At 45.3% G+C, this 14,429-nt stretch overlaps 1 long non-coding RNA gene and 6 other non-coding genes across 7 annotated transcripts; 4 read left to right on the top strand and 3 right to left on the bottom strand.

Annotated features, from left to right (window-relative positions):
• Nucleotides 1-28: 28 nt before the first annotated feature.
• trnas-uga (transfer RNA serine (anticodon UGA)) lies at nucleotides 29-111 on the bottom strand. The gene has a single exon. It is a non-coding gene; the product is annotated as a tRNA-Ser (tRNA).
• A 759-nt stretch (nucleotides 112-870) lies between these two features.
• trnaw-cca (transfer RNA tryptophan (anticodon CCA)) lies at nucleotides 871-942 on the top strand. Its single transcript has one exon. It is a non-coding gene; the product is annotated as a tRNA-Trp (tRNA).
• A 2,295-nt stretch (nucleotides 943-3,237) lies between these two features.
• On the bottom strand, nucleotides 3,238-3,320 carry trnas-uga (transfer RNA serine (anticodon UGA)). Its single transcript has one exon. It is a non-coding gene; the product is annotated as a tRNA-Ser (tRNA).
• Nucleotides 3,321-4,079: 759 nt separating this feature from the next.
• trnaw-cca (transfer RNA tryptophan (anticodon CCA)) lies at nucleotides 4,080-4,151 on the top strand. Its single transcript has one exon. It is a non-coding gene; the product is annotated as a tRNA-Trp (tRNA).
• Nucleotides 4,152-6,446: 2,295 nt separating this feature from the next.
• On the bottom strand, nucleotides 6,447-6,529 carry trnas-uga (transfer RNA serine (anticodon UGA)). Its single transcript has one exon. It is a non-coding gene; the product is annotated as a tRNA-Ser (tRNA).
• A 759-nt stretch (nucleotides 6,530-7,288) lies between these two features.
• On the top strand, nucleotides 7,289-7,360 carry trnaw-cca (transfer RNA tryptophan (anticodon CCA)). The gene has a single exon. It is a non-coding gene; the product is annotated as a tRNA-Trp (tRNA).
• Nucleotides 7,361-12,235: 4,875 nt separating this feature from the next.
• LOC145424326 (uncharacterized) lies at nucleotides 12,236-13,130 on the top strand. Its single transcript, XR_013905368.1, has 3 exons — nucleotides 12,236-12,415; nucleotides 12,502-12,613; nucleotides 12,694-13,130. It is a non-coding gene; the product is annotated as an uncharacterized LOC145424326 (long non-coding RNA).
• The last annotated feature ends 1,299 nt before the right edge of the window (nucleotides 13,131-14,429 follow it).

The following is a 14,429-nucleotide window of genomic DNA, read 5'->3' as shown; positions in this document are numbered from 1 at the left end:
AGAAAAAGAAGCACCCGTAACCCATTTTCGCTGTGAGCAGGGTTTGAACCTGCGCGGGGAACCCCCCATTGGAATTCAAATCTAACGCCTTAACCTCTCGGCCATCACAGCTCCTCCACTTCACCTGCACCTTTTGGCCTGTGGTGAGAGATGCCTGCTCCCTGCTCCAACAGCGCTGGTTCTTTTGGAGATCATCACATGCCAGAACACTCCCTAGTCAGAAGTCACTTCTCTGGTAAATACCATTAACAGTCGTTGAAGAGACCATTGTGTGTGAAGTGTAAGGTCGTTTAGTCAGGTAAGATTTCATTCAAGGCTGACAGCACTGGTCTCCTACCCCCATGAATAGCATTTTGGTGCAGACGGCACAAGGAGCCTCTCCAGAGCAGCTTGTGTTTGAGACAGGAGATCATCACGTACAAAAGCACTCCCTTCTGAGCAATCACTTTTTAGGTGTGTGTGAGAGGAAGGTCTTTTATTTTTAGACACTGTCCAAGGACTTTGTCTTTCTCTGACAAGCATCAGTAACAAATATGCATTGTTAAGAATTTGTCTAGCTGGCTTGCAAAGCTCATCAGAGCGTGAGCACTGAATGACAGACACTATATTAGGCCTTTGATTGACTACTGCAAGCGCACTTCAAACCTCGATTTGTATTCTTTTCTCAAAGAGGAGAACCTTTCAAGTATAAAGAGAGATTCTACGTGTGCATGTTGACATGCATGGTCTGAAATGACATGCGTCTTTGGCACAACCTCTTTGCATTCACAAGTTGAACAACCTCCAGTTGCAGAAAAATTGCTTGTGTGGAAAGATGGTCTGGCTTCTCAGAGATTTTCAGAAGTTTTGAGCAGAGGGGCAGGTTTGTGGGACCTTGTGGCGCAATGGTAGAGCATCTGACTCCAGATCAGAAGGTTGCGTGTTCAAATCACGTCGAGGTCAGCCGAGAGTGAGGGGACTGCAGCCTGTGATTCCCTTCCAATAGGAGGTTTTTAGTTGCTTGTGGCATACTCGTCCGTCTGTCCAGAAATTCAGGTCCATGACTCATGACGTGTCTCCAGTGAGTTGTTGATGGTGTCAGTGAACACTGTAGACAACTGATCAGCACAGTGCCTCAGGGTGGATGGAGGCACCGAATTTGGCCCAGCTGCTTTGCATGGGTCCTGTGTCTTAGAGAGTCTGTTTACATCCCTTTCAAGTATGGAAAGAGGTGTGAAGGCACATGGAGAAATTTGTGAGCTTTACTGAGTGGTAGAGCTGATGGGGGAGCCGCAAGTGTTGACCGTCTGGGGAGGGGGCCCGGGTAGCTGGACGTTCCATTGTTTTCTGAAAGCACCAGGTGTGAATACATTGGATAGATGTGAATAGTAGCTGAATTAGAGGGCTTCTGTAAATGGAACTGAATAAAAATGGCAAACAAAACACTCGCATGCTGCAGGTATACAGAGAACCATGCCATGAGATACATGTAAACACATAGTTGAAAGAAGTAAAGACTGCACCAAAGAGAAACTCACAAAATGATTGTAAAGAAAAAAACATTCAAATATCAAGTATAAGCTTTTCATTCCGAGCAAACAAACAGTTTTGAATGATAATGAAATCTAAAAGCAGCTTCAGAGCTGGGCTTGGCATTCTGAAGCAAGCTCATCATATCCAGGATAGTTTTTCACTGTGGACAATGTCACTGTGTCCGCTGTGTTGGATACATTCAGATTTCGTGTCTAATGTCGGTGCTTGTGATTACAGACGGTATTACATCTCTACCGATAAGAACTACCATTGACAATCAGCGGGAAGTATTAAGAGCATCGAAGTGCATCAGCAGAGTGTGTTCGTGTAACAGAACGTCGATTTTAGTTAACTAAAGGTAAAATAAGGTTCATTGAAGAGAGTTCATGGGTTTATTTAGGAAGTAAACATACGCAACACCAAGTGTCAGTGTTTTCACGTCTAAGCGTTTACGTGACTATGCGACTCAGTGGCTCACACAATAAGCTCAGTGATTCGAGTTAGCAGCTAACGAGGAAATGGTTGGCTGACCCTAGCTTAAAATCTGTTGGGCCGCACACGAGACCTGACAAGCAGTCCAAGAAGCTCTGAAGCATTGAACGCCGAGGTGACAAAGATTTATAAAAGTCAGTGTTCAAACGGGTACCGTCCACCTTCAGAATTCCCACAGTTTGTTCATGCAAGATGTTATTGAAGGCCCACTTTTAAGCAGCGCTAGTCTTGTGGTACGTGTGGAGCAGAGTGGCGCAGCGGAAGCGTGCTGGGCCCATAACCCAGAGGTCGATGGATCGAAACCATCCTCTGCTAGGCTCGTCTGTTTTCAGGACGTACTAAACAACTGTGCTCCGAAAGGCTTGCTTACAAGTCTGGGATAGGTTTCCAGGAAGAAGCCATTCACCTTCCAAAAATTGGACAAAACAGACTAAACCCAGAAGTTGCCTAACTAAGAAGCAAATCCTAGTGAATATAACCTGTTCGCCACATCTTCTTCAAAGCCCATTCACTTTGTTACCTCAACAGCGTGACATCACCTGTTTGCAACACAAGAACAACAATGGAGGCAACGGTGTACCTGCTGCTAAAGTGACGGTAAACGGTTGGACCACTGTGTTGCTTTGGGTGTACCCAAATGGCTGGCTGTGTTTGCCGGGAGACCAGTGACCAGGTACTGCCGCCTAACTGAAAACCAAACGTAGCCAGAAAGGATTAAGATTTGTCATTCTAGCCTTTCTATAGCAGTGATAACAAGTAGCCCCCTGCAACAATTTTGATGTCTTGTGTGGAAAGAAGATGGATTGGCTTTGCAGAGATTTTCAGAAGTTTTGGGCAGAGGGGCAGGTTTGTGGGACCTTGTGGGGCAATGGTAGCGCATCTGACTCCAGATCAGAAGCTTGCGTGTTCAAATCACATCAAGGTCAACCAAGAGTGACAGGACTGCAGCCTGTTTGAATTAATATGTGACTCAAAGTCTGTGCACATGCCACTGATCGACATCTCCCACCGTTTTTGTTTATAAAGCCTGGAGAGAAGAAGAGGGACTCTCCTTGGAGACAAGCACATTTTGTACATGAATGATTAGTATGTAAGTACAGTGGTGTGAACCGGTGATTGGAGAACTGTCAATCACTCAATGCTCCTGGGCACCGTTGCAACTTTTGTATATGAGCCCCTCCGACTAATTGCAACCTTATCTTAGCAGAAAAAGAAGCACCCGTAACCCATTTTCGCTGTGAGCAGGGTTTGAACCTGCGCGGGGAACCCCCCATTGGAATTCAAATCTAACGCCTTAACCTCTCGGCCATCACAGCTCCTCCACTTCACCTGCACCTTTTGGCCTGTGGTGAGAGATGCCTGCTCCCTGCTCCAACAGCGCTGGTTCTTTTGGAGATCATCACATGCCAGAACACTCCCTAGTCAGAAGTCACTTCTCTGGTAAATACCATTAACAGTCGTTGAAGAGACCATTGTGTGTGAAGTGTAAGGTCGTTTAGTCAGGTAAGATTTCATTCAAGGCTGACAGCACTGGTCTCCTACCCCCATGAATAGCATTTTGGTGCAGACGGCACAAGGAGCCTCTCCAGAGCAGCTTGTGTTTGAGACAGGAGATCATCACGTACAAAAGCACTCCCTTCTGAGCAATCACTTTTTAGGTGTGTGTGAGAGGAAGGTCTTTTATTTTTAGACACTGTCCAAGGACTTTGTCTTTCTCTGACAAGCATCAGTAACAAATATGCATTGTTAAGAATTTGTCTAGCTGGCTTGCAAAGCTCATCAGAGCGTGAGCACTGAATGACAGACACTATATTAGGCCTTTGATTGACTACTGCAAGCGCACTTCAAACCTCGATTTGTATTCTTTTCTCAAAGAGGAGAACCTTTCAAGTATAAAGAGAGATTCTACGTGTGCATGTTGACATGCATGGTCTGAAATGACATGCGTCTTTGGCACAACCTCTTTGCATTCACAAGTTGAACAACCTCCAGTTGCAGAAAAATTGCTTGTGTGGAAAGATGGTCTGGCTTCTCAGAGATTTTCAGAAGTTTTGAGCAGAGGGCCAGGTTTGTGGGACCTTGTGGCGCAATGGTAGCGCATCTGACTCCAGATCAGAAGGTTGCGTGTTCAAATCACGTCAAGGTCAGCCGAGAGTGAGGGGACTGCAGCCTGTGATTCCCTTCCAATAGGAGGTTTTTAGTTGCTTGTGGCATACTCGTCCGTCTGTCCAGAAATTCAGGTCCATGACTCATGACGTGTCTCCAGTGAGTTGTTGATGGTGTCAGTGAACACTGTAGACAACTGATCAGCACAGTGCCTCAGGGTGGATGGAGGCACCGAATTTGGCCCAGCTGCTTTGCATGGGTCCTGTGTCTTAGAGAGTCTGTTTACATCCCTTTCAAGTATGGAAAGAGGTGTGAAGGCACATGGAGAAATTTGTGAGCTTTACTGAGTGGTAGAGGTGATGGGGGAGCCGCAAGTGTTGACCGTCTGGGGAGGGGGCCCGGGTAGCTGGACGTTCCATTGTTTTCTGAAAGCACCAGGTGTGAATACATTGGATAGATGTGAATAGTAGCTGAATTAGAGGGCTTCTGTAAATGGAACTGAATAAAAATGGCAAACAAAACACTCGCATGCTGCAGGTATACAGAGAGCAATGCCATGTGATACATGTAAACACATAGTTGAAAGAAGTAAAGACTGCACCAAAGAGAAACTCACAAAATTATTGTAAAGAAAAAAACATTCAAATATCAAGTATAAGTTTTTCATTCCGAGCAAACAAACAGTTTTGAATGATAATGAAATCTAAAAGCAGCTTCAGAGCTGGGCTTGGCATTCTGAAGCAAGCTCATCATATCCAGGATAGTTTTTCACTGTGGACAATGTCACTGTGTCCGCTGTGTTGGATACATTCAGATTTCGTGTCTAATGTCGGTGCTTGTGATTACAGACGGTATTACATCTCTACCGATAAGAACTACCATTGACAATCAGCGGAAAGTATTAAGAGCATCGAAGTGCATCAGCAGAGTGTGTTCGTGTAACAGAACGTCGATTTTAGTTAACTAAAGGTAAAATAAGGTTCATTGAAGAGAGTTCATGGGTTTATTTAGGAAGTAAACATACGCAACACCAAGTGTCAGTGTTTTCAAGTCTAAGCGTTTACGTGACTATGCGACTCAGTGGCTCACACAATAAGCTCAGTGATTCGAGTTAGCAGCTAACGAGGAAATGGTTGGCTGACCCTAGCTTAAAATCTGTTGGGCCGCACACGAGACCTGACAAGCAGTCCAAGAAGCTCTGAAGCATTGAACGCCGAGGTGACAAAGATTTATAAAAGTCAGTGTTCAAACGGGTACCGTCCACCTTCAGAATTCCCACAGTTTGTTCATGCAAGATGTTATTGAAGGCCCACTTTTAAGCAGCGCTAGTCTTGTGGTACGTGTGGAGCAGAGTGGCGCAGCGGAAGCGTGCTGGGCCCATAACCCAGAGGTCGATGGATCGAAACCATCCTCTGCCAGGCTCGTCTGTTTTCAGGACGTACTAAACAACTGTGCTCCAAAAGGCTTGCTTACAAGTCTGGGATAGGTTTCCAGGAAGAAGCCATTCACCTTCCAAAAATTGGACAAAACAGACTAAACCCAGAAGTTGCCTAACTAAGAAGCAAATCCTAGTGAATATAACCTGTTCGCCACATCTTCTTCAAAGCCCATTCACTTTGTTACCTCAACAGCGTGACATCACCTGTTTGCAACACAAGAACAACAATGGAGGCAACGGTGTACCTGCTGCTAAAGTGACGGTAAACGGTTGGACCACTGTGTTGCTTTGGGTGTACCCAAATGGCTGGCTGTGTTTGCCGGGAGACCAGTGACCAGGTACTGCCGCCTAACTGAAAACCAAACGTAGCCAGAAAGGATTAAGATTTGTCATTCTAGCCTTTCTATAGCAGTGATAACAAGTAGCCCCCTGCAACAATTTTGATGTCTTGTGTGGAAAGAAGATGGATTGGCTTTGCAGAGATTTTCAGAAGTTTTGGGCAGAGGGGCAGGTTTGTGGGACCTTGTGGGGCAATGGTAGCGCATCTGACTCCAGATCAGAAGCTTGCGTGTTCAAATCACATCAAGGTCAACCAAGAGTGACAGGACTGCAGCCTGTTTGAATTAATATGTGACTCAAAGTCTGTGCACATGCCACTGATCGACATCTCCCACCGTTTTTGTTTATAAAGCCTGGAGAGAAGAAGAGGGACTCTCCTTGGAGACAAGCACATTTTGTACATGAATGATTAGTATGTAAGTACAGTGGTGTGAACCGGTGATTGGAGAACTGTCAATCACTCAATGCTCCTGAGCACCGTTGCAACTTTTGTATATGAGCCCCTCCGACTAATTGCAACCTTATCTTAGCAGAAAAAGAAGCACCCGTAACCCATTTTCGCTGTGAGCAGGGTTTGAAACTGCACGGGGAACACCCCATTGGATTTCAAATCCAACGCCTTAACCTCTCGGCCATCACAGCTCCTCCACTTCACCTGCACCTTTTGGCCTGTGGTGAGAGATGCCTGCTCCCTGCTCCAACAGCGCTGGTTCTTTTGGAGATCATCACATGCCAGAACACTCCCTAGTCAGAAGTCACTTCTCTGGTAAATACCATTAACAGTCGTTGAAGAGACCATTGTGTGTGAAGTGTAAGGTCGTTTAGTCAGGTAAGATTTCATTCAAGGCTGACAGCACTGGTCTCCTACCCCCATGAATAGCATTTTGGTGCAGACGGCACAAGGAGCCTCTCCAGAGCAGCTTGTGTTTGAGACAGGAGATCATCACGTACAAAAGCACTCCCTTCTGAGCAATCACTTTTTAGGTGTGTGTGAGAGGAAGGTCTTTTATTTTTAGACACTGTCCAAGGACTTTGTCTTTCTCTGACAAGCATCAGTAACAAATATGCATTGTTAAGAATTTGTCTAGCTGGCTTGCAAAGCTCATCAGAGCGTGAGCACTGAATGACAGACACTATATTAGGCCTTTGATTGACTACTGCAAGCGCACTTCAAACCTCGATTTGTATTCTTTTCTCAAAGAGGAGAACCTTTCAAGTATAAAGAGAGATTCTACGTGTGCATGTTGACATGCATGGTCTGAAATGACATGCGTCTTTGGCACAACCTCTTTGCATTCACAAGTTGAACAACCTCCAGTTGCAGAAAAATTGCTTGTGTGGAAAGATGGTCTGGCTTCTCAGAGATTTTCAGAAGTTTTGAGCAGAGGGCCAGGTTTGTGGGACCTTGTGGCGCAATGGTAGCGCATCTGACTCCAGATCAGAAGGTTGCGTGTTCAAATCACGTCAAGGTCAGCCGAGAGTGAGGGGACTGCAGCCTGTGATTCCCTTCCAATAGGAGGTTTTTAGTTGCTTGTGGCATACTCGTCCGTCTGTCCAGAAATTCAGGTCCATGACTCATGACGTGTCTCCAGTGAGTTGTTGATGGTGTCAGTGAACACTGTAGACAACTGATCAGCACAGTGCCTCAGGGTGGATGGAGGCACCGAATTTGGCCCAGCTGCTTTGCATGGGTCCTGTGTCTTAGAGAGTCTGTTTACATCCCTTTCAAGTATGGAAAGAGGTGTGAAGGCACATGGAGAAATTTGTGAGCTTTACTGAGTGGTAGAGGTGATGGGGGAGCCGCAAGTGTTGACCGTCTGGGGAGGGGGCCCGGGTAGCTGGACGTTCCATTGTTTTCTGAAAGCACCAGGTGTGAATACATTGGATAGGTGTGAATAGTAGCTGAATTAGAGGGCTTCTGTAAATGGAACTGAATAAAAATGGCAAACAAAACACTCGCATGCTGCAGGTATACAGAGAACCATGCCATGAGATACATGTAAACACATAGTTGAAAGAAGTAAAGACTGCACCAAAGAGAAACTCACAAAATGATTGTAAAGAAAAAAACATTCAAATATCAAGTATAAGTTTTTCATTCCGAGCAAACAAACGGTTTTGAATGATAATGAAATCTAAAACCAGCTTCAGAGCTGGGCTTGGCATTCTGAAGCAAGCTCATCATATCCAGGATAGTTTTTCACTGTGGACAATGTCACTGTGTCCGCTGTGTTGGATACATTCAGATTTCATGTCTAATGTCGGTGCTTGTGATTACAGACGGTATTACATCTCTACCGATGAGAACTACCATTGACAATCAGCGGGAAGTATTAAGAGCATCGAAGTGCATCAGCAGAGTGTGTTCGTGTAACAGAATGTCGATTTTAGTTAACTAAAGGTAAAATAAGGTTCATTGAAGAGAGTTCATGGGTTTATTTAGGAAGTAAACATACGCAACACCAAGTGTCATTGTTTTCACGTCTAAGCGTTTACGTGACTATGCGACTCAGTGGCTCACACAATAAGCTCAGTGATTCGAGTTAGCAGCTAACGAGGAAATGGTTGGCTGACCCTAGCTTAAAATCTGTTGGGCCGCACACGAGACCTGACAAGCAGTCCAAGAAGCTTTGAAGCATTGAACGCTGAGATGACAAAGATTTATAAAAGTCAGTGTTCAAACGGGTACCGTCCACCTTCAGAATTCCCACAGTTTGTTCATGCAAGATGTTATTGAAGGCCCACTTTTAAGCAGCGCTAGTCTTGTGGTACGTGTGGAGCAGAGTGGCGCAGCGGAAGCGTGCTGGGCCCATAACCCAGAGGTCGATGGATCGAAACCATCCTCTGCTAGGCTCGTCTGTTTTCAGGACGTACTAAACAACTGTGCTCCGAAAGGCTTGCTTACAAGTCTGGGATAGGTTTCCAGGAAGAAGCCATTCACCTTCCAAAAATTGGACAAAACAGACTAAACCCAGAAGTTGCCTCACTAAGAAGCAAATCCTAGTTAATATAACCTGTTCCCCACATCTTCTTCAATGCCCATTCACTTTGTTACCTCAACAGCGTGACATCACCTGTTTGCAACACAAGATCAACAATGGAGGTGACGGTAAACGGTTGGACCACTGTGTTGCTTTGGGTGTACCCAAATGGCTGGCTCTGTTTGCCGGGAGACCAGTGACCAGGGCCCTGTTTCAGGAAGCCGGTTTAGAAAACTCAGAGTGAAAAACGATACGCAGGGTTGAGTAACCCCGAACTGTCCAACTCGGAATATTCGGTTTCAGAAAGGCTGATAACAATTAGTTCAGTCAACGCGGAGTTGCTTTAACCCCAAATGAAGCGCGCGGACGAGGATACATAAAGCCCTGATAAGCGGAGCACAGATTAAGCGAGTCACCATGGAGACGGAGGGAAAGAAGGCGCGGTCAATGTATTTTATAGCGCTTGAGGCCGAAATTCTGATGGCAGCATATGCCGATAACATGCAAATTCCGCGGAAAAAAGTAAAGTTAGCCACAGCTGCAACAGACAGGGAGCATGCATGGCAAAACATAGCCGACAGAGTCAATGCGTGAGTGTTAATATAAACATTGATCTAGGGATTTCCACCCATTTAACACGTTATTTTATCATATGTTATTTGTTATTTTATACATTTTATTTTGTGACGTGATGTGAGCGCAGGTGCAACCCAACAGGCCCCAAACGTTCCTGGCAGCAAGTAAAAATGAAATATAAAAATATAGTCCAAACAGGTAAGGTGTAATTGTATTATGAGCCATAGTGCTTGGTCTGTTTGTCCGATGTAAATCAATTGCAGTTAGAGGCTACATTAATTTCCTTTCTGTAAGCACTTATTGAAATTATCTGAGCACATTACAAGTACATATTTGCTTACTCTGTATGCTCAAATGTGACCCGTTATAGCCAACAGAAAAAAAGCGGAGGCCCGAAAAACAGGTGGGGGTCCTCCACCACCACCACTCACAGAGGCTGAGCAGTTGGCCCTCAGCCAAAACAGTGGGCGCCCTGTGGCCGAAGGCATCTCTGCGGGGACATCCTCTGAGTCAATAACCCCGCAAGACACAAGTGCCTACATAGGGGGTAAATTCAAAATAATACATGATGTGCATACATCCTTTCTTCACAGTCACCTTTGCAGTGCTACTCATTCATTTGATAAACTCTTTACCATAATGGATTATTTTGTAGTGAAGTTATTTTCCTACTGATTTTGCCTTCCCTCAGTCTTGGTTGTCTTTGAGAGCATAATGACAATGAAGTGTAAGGTGATTGGTATGTTTGTTAATTGCCATTTGGTCCCTTGTAAGTTATAAGTGACCTGTATAAACCTCATATTCTATCAGTTGATGGTGGTGGTGTACTGCATCTGGTGCAGCCTCCTGTTGAGCCAGACCAACATGCAGTTTTGAGTAATACTCCACAGATTATATGAGGTTACAGTAGAACAGCAATGTTGTTTATTTCTTTACTACAGGAAAATAATGAAGAAACATTGACAGCTGTTACAGAGGAGGAAGCAACAGAGACACTTTATGAGGTTTACATCTTTTAATACTTTGTGTACAGGAAATACAGGCGACCAATAAAGCCAGTTGAACAAAAAATCTGTTTATTCTTCTTTCAACATGTTGAGGTGATGGGTCAAAAGAAATGATTGTGACATATGGTGTCTCTGACTGCACTTCCATCTTGTATGTCCGTGGGAGGGTCAGGATGTTCATGGTTTGGATCACTGCTGTTTGGTTCAGAAGGACAGTGTTCTCCTCTAATTGTGGCAATGTTGTGAAGAATCACACATGCCACAATAATGTCACATGCCCTTTCTGGGGTGACCCTGAGTCTTTGCAGGCACTGGAACCGGGCCTTAAGCATTCCGATAGTCATTTCAATTCTGGCTCTTGTCCTGAAATTAGCCAGATTATATCACTGCTGTGGGCCCGGTTCAGGGTCAGAATAAGGGGTAAGCAAATAGGGTAAACATGGATACCCCCTATCACCAAGCAAGTAGCCAGTGAACTCTCCTAAGACAGAAGGATACACTTCAGTTCAAATGTCCCTGAAGCAATTGGTCTTTATATATTTTAAAGTATTTTCAACTCACCATGTCCAAATTTTGTGCTCAGTGTCCATTCACGGAATATTTGTGAGTCATGGACAGAGCCTGGCCACTTGGCTTCCACATTTGTGATAATGTTGGCAGCATCACATATGATCTTCACAGTGCAGAGAACACAAATTAGCATCCATTACTATGATGAAATAATTTGTTAGTTTGACATGCTACAGGGAACTATGTACCTGTACATTAATGCTGTGGAAAGACTTCCTGTTCACATAGTCTCCTTCATTTACTGAAGGAGCAATGATTGGAATGTGAGTGCCATTTGTACAGCCAATCACGCCTGGGAACCCTGAAAATAAATGTAATATTTAAGTAGTAGTTCAAGTATCACCACATCATAAATTAAGTTTTGGTCATCCTGATACCTGCAATTTTGTGGCATCCCTCTTTGATGAATCTTGTGGGTCTGTGACCGGGGAACACCACAAACGTGTACAGGAGACGTTTCAGTGCAACTGTAACATTCCTGACTGCCCGACAGACGGTAGCCTTGGAAACGTGCTCAGCGTCACCAATATTGTACAGAAAGCTCCCGTTTGCAAAAAACCGAAGTGCAATACAAATAATATGTACAGAACTGAGAGAATGTCCGCGATGTGTCACATGCGTAATATATGGCCTGAGGATGTTATCCAAATAACTTATAGATTGTGCTGAAAAACGGTAACGTTCGCACAGACAATCATCAGGAAATGATAAAATGTCCAAACGCGCTCTGATCACTCTCTCCCGGCGGAGAGCTCTGCGGAGAATTTGGGCTTCACGATCTACTGGCTCTTCAAGGAAGGGACACGCCATGTCTGACACTGACACCAAATACTCCGCAGAGCTCACCGCCGGGAGAGAGTGATCAGAGCGCGTTTGGACATCTTATCATTTCCTGATGATTTTCTGTGCGAACGTTACCGTTTCTCAGCACAATCTCTAAGTTATTTGGATAACATCCTCAGGCCATATATTACGCATGTGACATCCTCTCAGTTCTGTACATATTCTTGGTACCGCACTCCGTTTCTTTGCAAACGCGAGCTTTCTGTACAATATTGGTGACGCTGAGCACGTTTCCAAGGCTACCGTCTGTCGGGCAGTCAGGAATGTTACAGTTGCACTGAAACGTCTCCTGCACTCGTTTGTGGTGTTCCCCGGTCACAGACCCACAAGATTCATCAAAGAGGGATGCCACAAAATTGCAGGTATCAGGATGAACAAAACTTAATTCATGATGTGGTGATATTTGAACTACTACTTAAATTTTACATTTATTTTCACGGTTCCCAGGCGTGATTGGCTGTACAGATGGCACTCACATTCCAATCATTGCTCCTTCAGTAAATGAAGGAGACTATGTGAACAGGAAGTCTTTCCACAGCATTAATGTACAGGTACATAGTTCCCTGTAGCATGTCAAACTAACAAATTATTTCATTATTAGTAATGGATGCTAATTTGTGTTCTCTGCACTGTGAAGATCATATATGATGCTGCCAACATTATCACAAATGTGGAAGCCAAGTGGCCAGGCTCTGTCCATGACTCACAAATATTCCGTGAATGTACACTGAGCACAAAATTTGGACATGGTGAGTTGAGAATACTTTAAAATATATAAATACCAATTGCTACAGGGACATTTGAACTGAAGTGTATCCTTCTGTCTTAGGAGAGTTCACTGGCTACTTGCTTGGTGATAGGGGGTATCCATGTTTACCCTATTTGCTTACCCCTTATTCTGACCCTGAACCGGGCCCACAGCAGCGATATAATCTGGCTAATTGCAGGACAAGAGCCAGAATTGAAATGACTATCGGAATGCTTAAGGCCCGGTTCCAGTGCCTGCAAAGACTCAGGGTCACCCCAGAAAGGGCATGTGACATTATTGTGGCATGTGTGATTCTTCACAACATTGCCACAATTAGAGGAGAACACTGTCCTTCTGAACCAAACATCAGCAGTGATCCAAACCATGAATATCCTGACCCTCGCACGGACATACAAGATGGAAGCGCAGTCAGAGACACCATATGTCACAATCATTTCTTTTGACCCATCACCTCAACATGTTGAAAGAAGAATAAACAGATTTTTTGTTCAACTGGCTTTATTGGTCGCCTGTATTTCCTGTACACAAAGTATTACAAGATGTAAACCTCATAAAGTGTCTCTGTTTATCTCAGTCGGTGATCCCCACATGCTTCAAAGAGTCCATCATTGTTCCTGTCCCGAAGAAACCCCACCCTGCTTCTCTCAATGACTATCGCCCTGTAGCCCTCACCTCAGTAGTGATGAAGTGCTTTGAACGCCTGGTCAGAGACTTCATCATTTCTTCACTACCAGACACACTGGACCCACTACAGTTCGCTTACCGTCCAAATCGTTCCACAGACGATGCCATCTCTCATCTCCTCCACACATCACTCACTCACTTGGACACTAGAAGGGGGAATTATGTTAAAATGCTCTTCATAGACTACAGCTCTGCATTTAACACCATAATTCCCTCCACACTCACCACCAAGCTGGAGCATCTGGGACTCAGCTCATCTATGTGTCAGTGGATCTCCAACTTCCTAACTGGCAGACCACAGGCAGTAAGGATGGGCGGACATGTCTCAGCCTCCACCACTCTCAGCACTGGAGCCCCCCAGGGGTGTGTTCTGAGCCCCCTGCTGTACTCTTTGTACACATATGACTGTGTGGCCACTACCAGCTCCACCACCATCATCAAGTTTGCTGACGACACCGTCGTGGTGGGCCTGATCTCTGATAACAACGAGACGGCCTACCTGAAGGAGATTAGGAATCTGGAGAACTGGTGCCAGAGGAACAACCTCCTTCTAAACGTCAGTAAGACAAAGGAGCTGATAGTGGACTTCAGCACTAAGCAGGAGAGGAACTACCAGACCCCCGTCATCAACGAGTGCCCAGTGGAGAGAGTGGACAGCTTCAAATACCTCGGAGTTCACATCACGCAGGACCTGTCATGGTCCTGTCACATCAACACCGTGGTGAAAAAGGCCCGACAGCGTCTCTACCACCTCAGACGCTTGAGAGACTTCCAACTGCCCTCCAAGGTGCTCAGGAACTTTTACTCGTGCACCATAGAGAGCATCCTGGCGGGAAACATCTTAACCTGGTTCGGGAACAGCACCATGCAGGACAGACGAGCTCTACAGAGGGTTGTGCGGTCAGCTGAGCGCACCATCCGCTCCGAGCTCCCTGACCTGCACTCAATCTACAGCAGGCGGTGCTGGACCAAGGCCAGGAAGATCGTGAAGGACCTCAGCCATCCCAACAACAGACTGTTCTCTCTGCTGAGGTCAGGAAAGCGATTCCGCTCCCTGAAGACCAACACAGAGAGACTGAGGAGGAGCTTCTTCCCGCAGGCGATACGGTCTC

This window comes from Astatotilapia calliptera, chromosome 23, assembly GCF_964374335.1.
Source record: "Astatotilapia calliptera chromosome 23, fAstCal68.1, whole genome shotgun sequence".
Taxonomy (NCBI): domain Eukaryota; kingdom Metazoa; phylum Chordata; class Actinopteri; order Cichliformes; family Cichlidae; genus Astatotilapia; species Astatotilapia calliptera.
The sequence above is the reverse complement of the archived record's forward strand: the minus strand, read 5'-3'. Positions and strand labels throughout refer to the sequence as shown.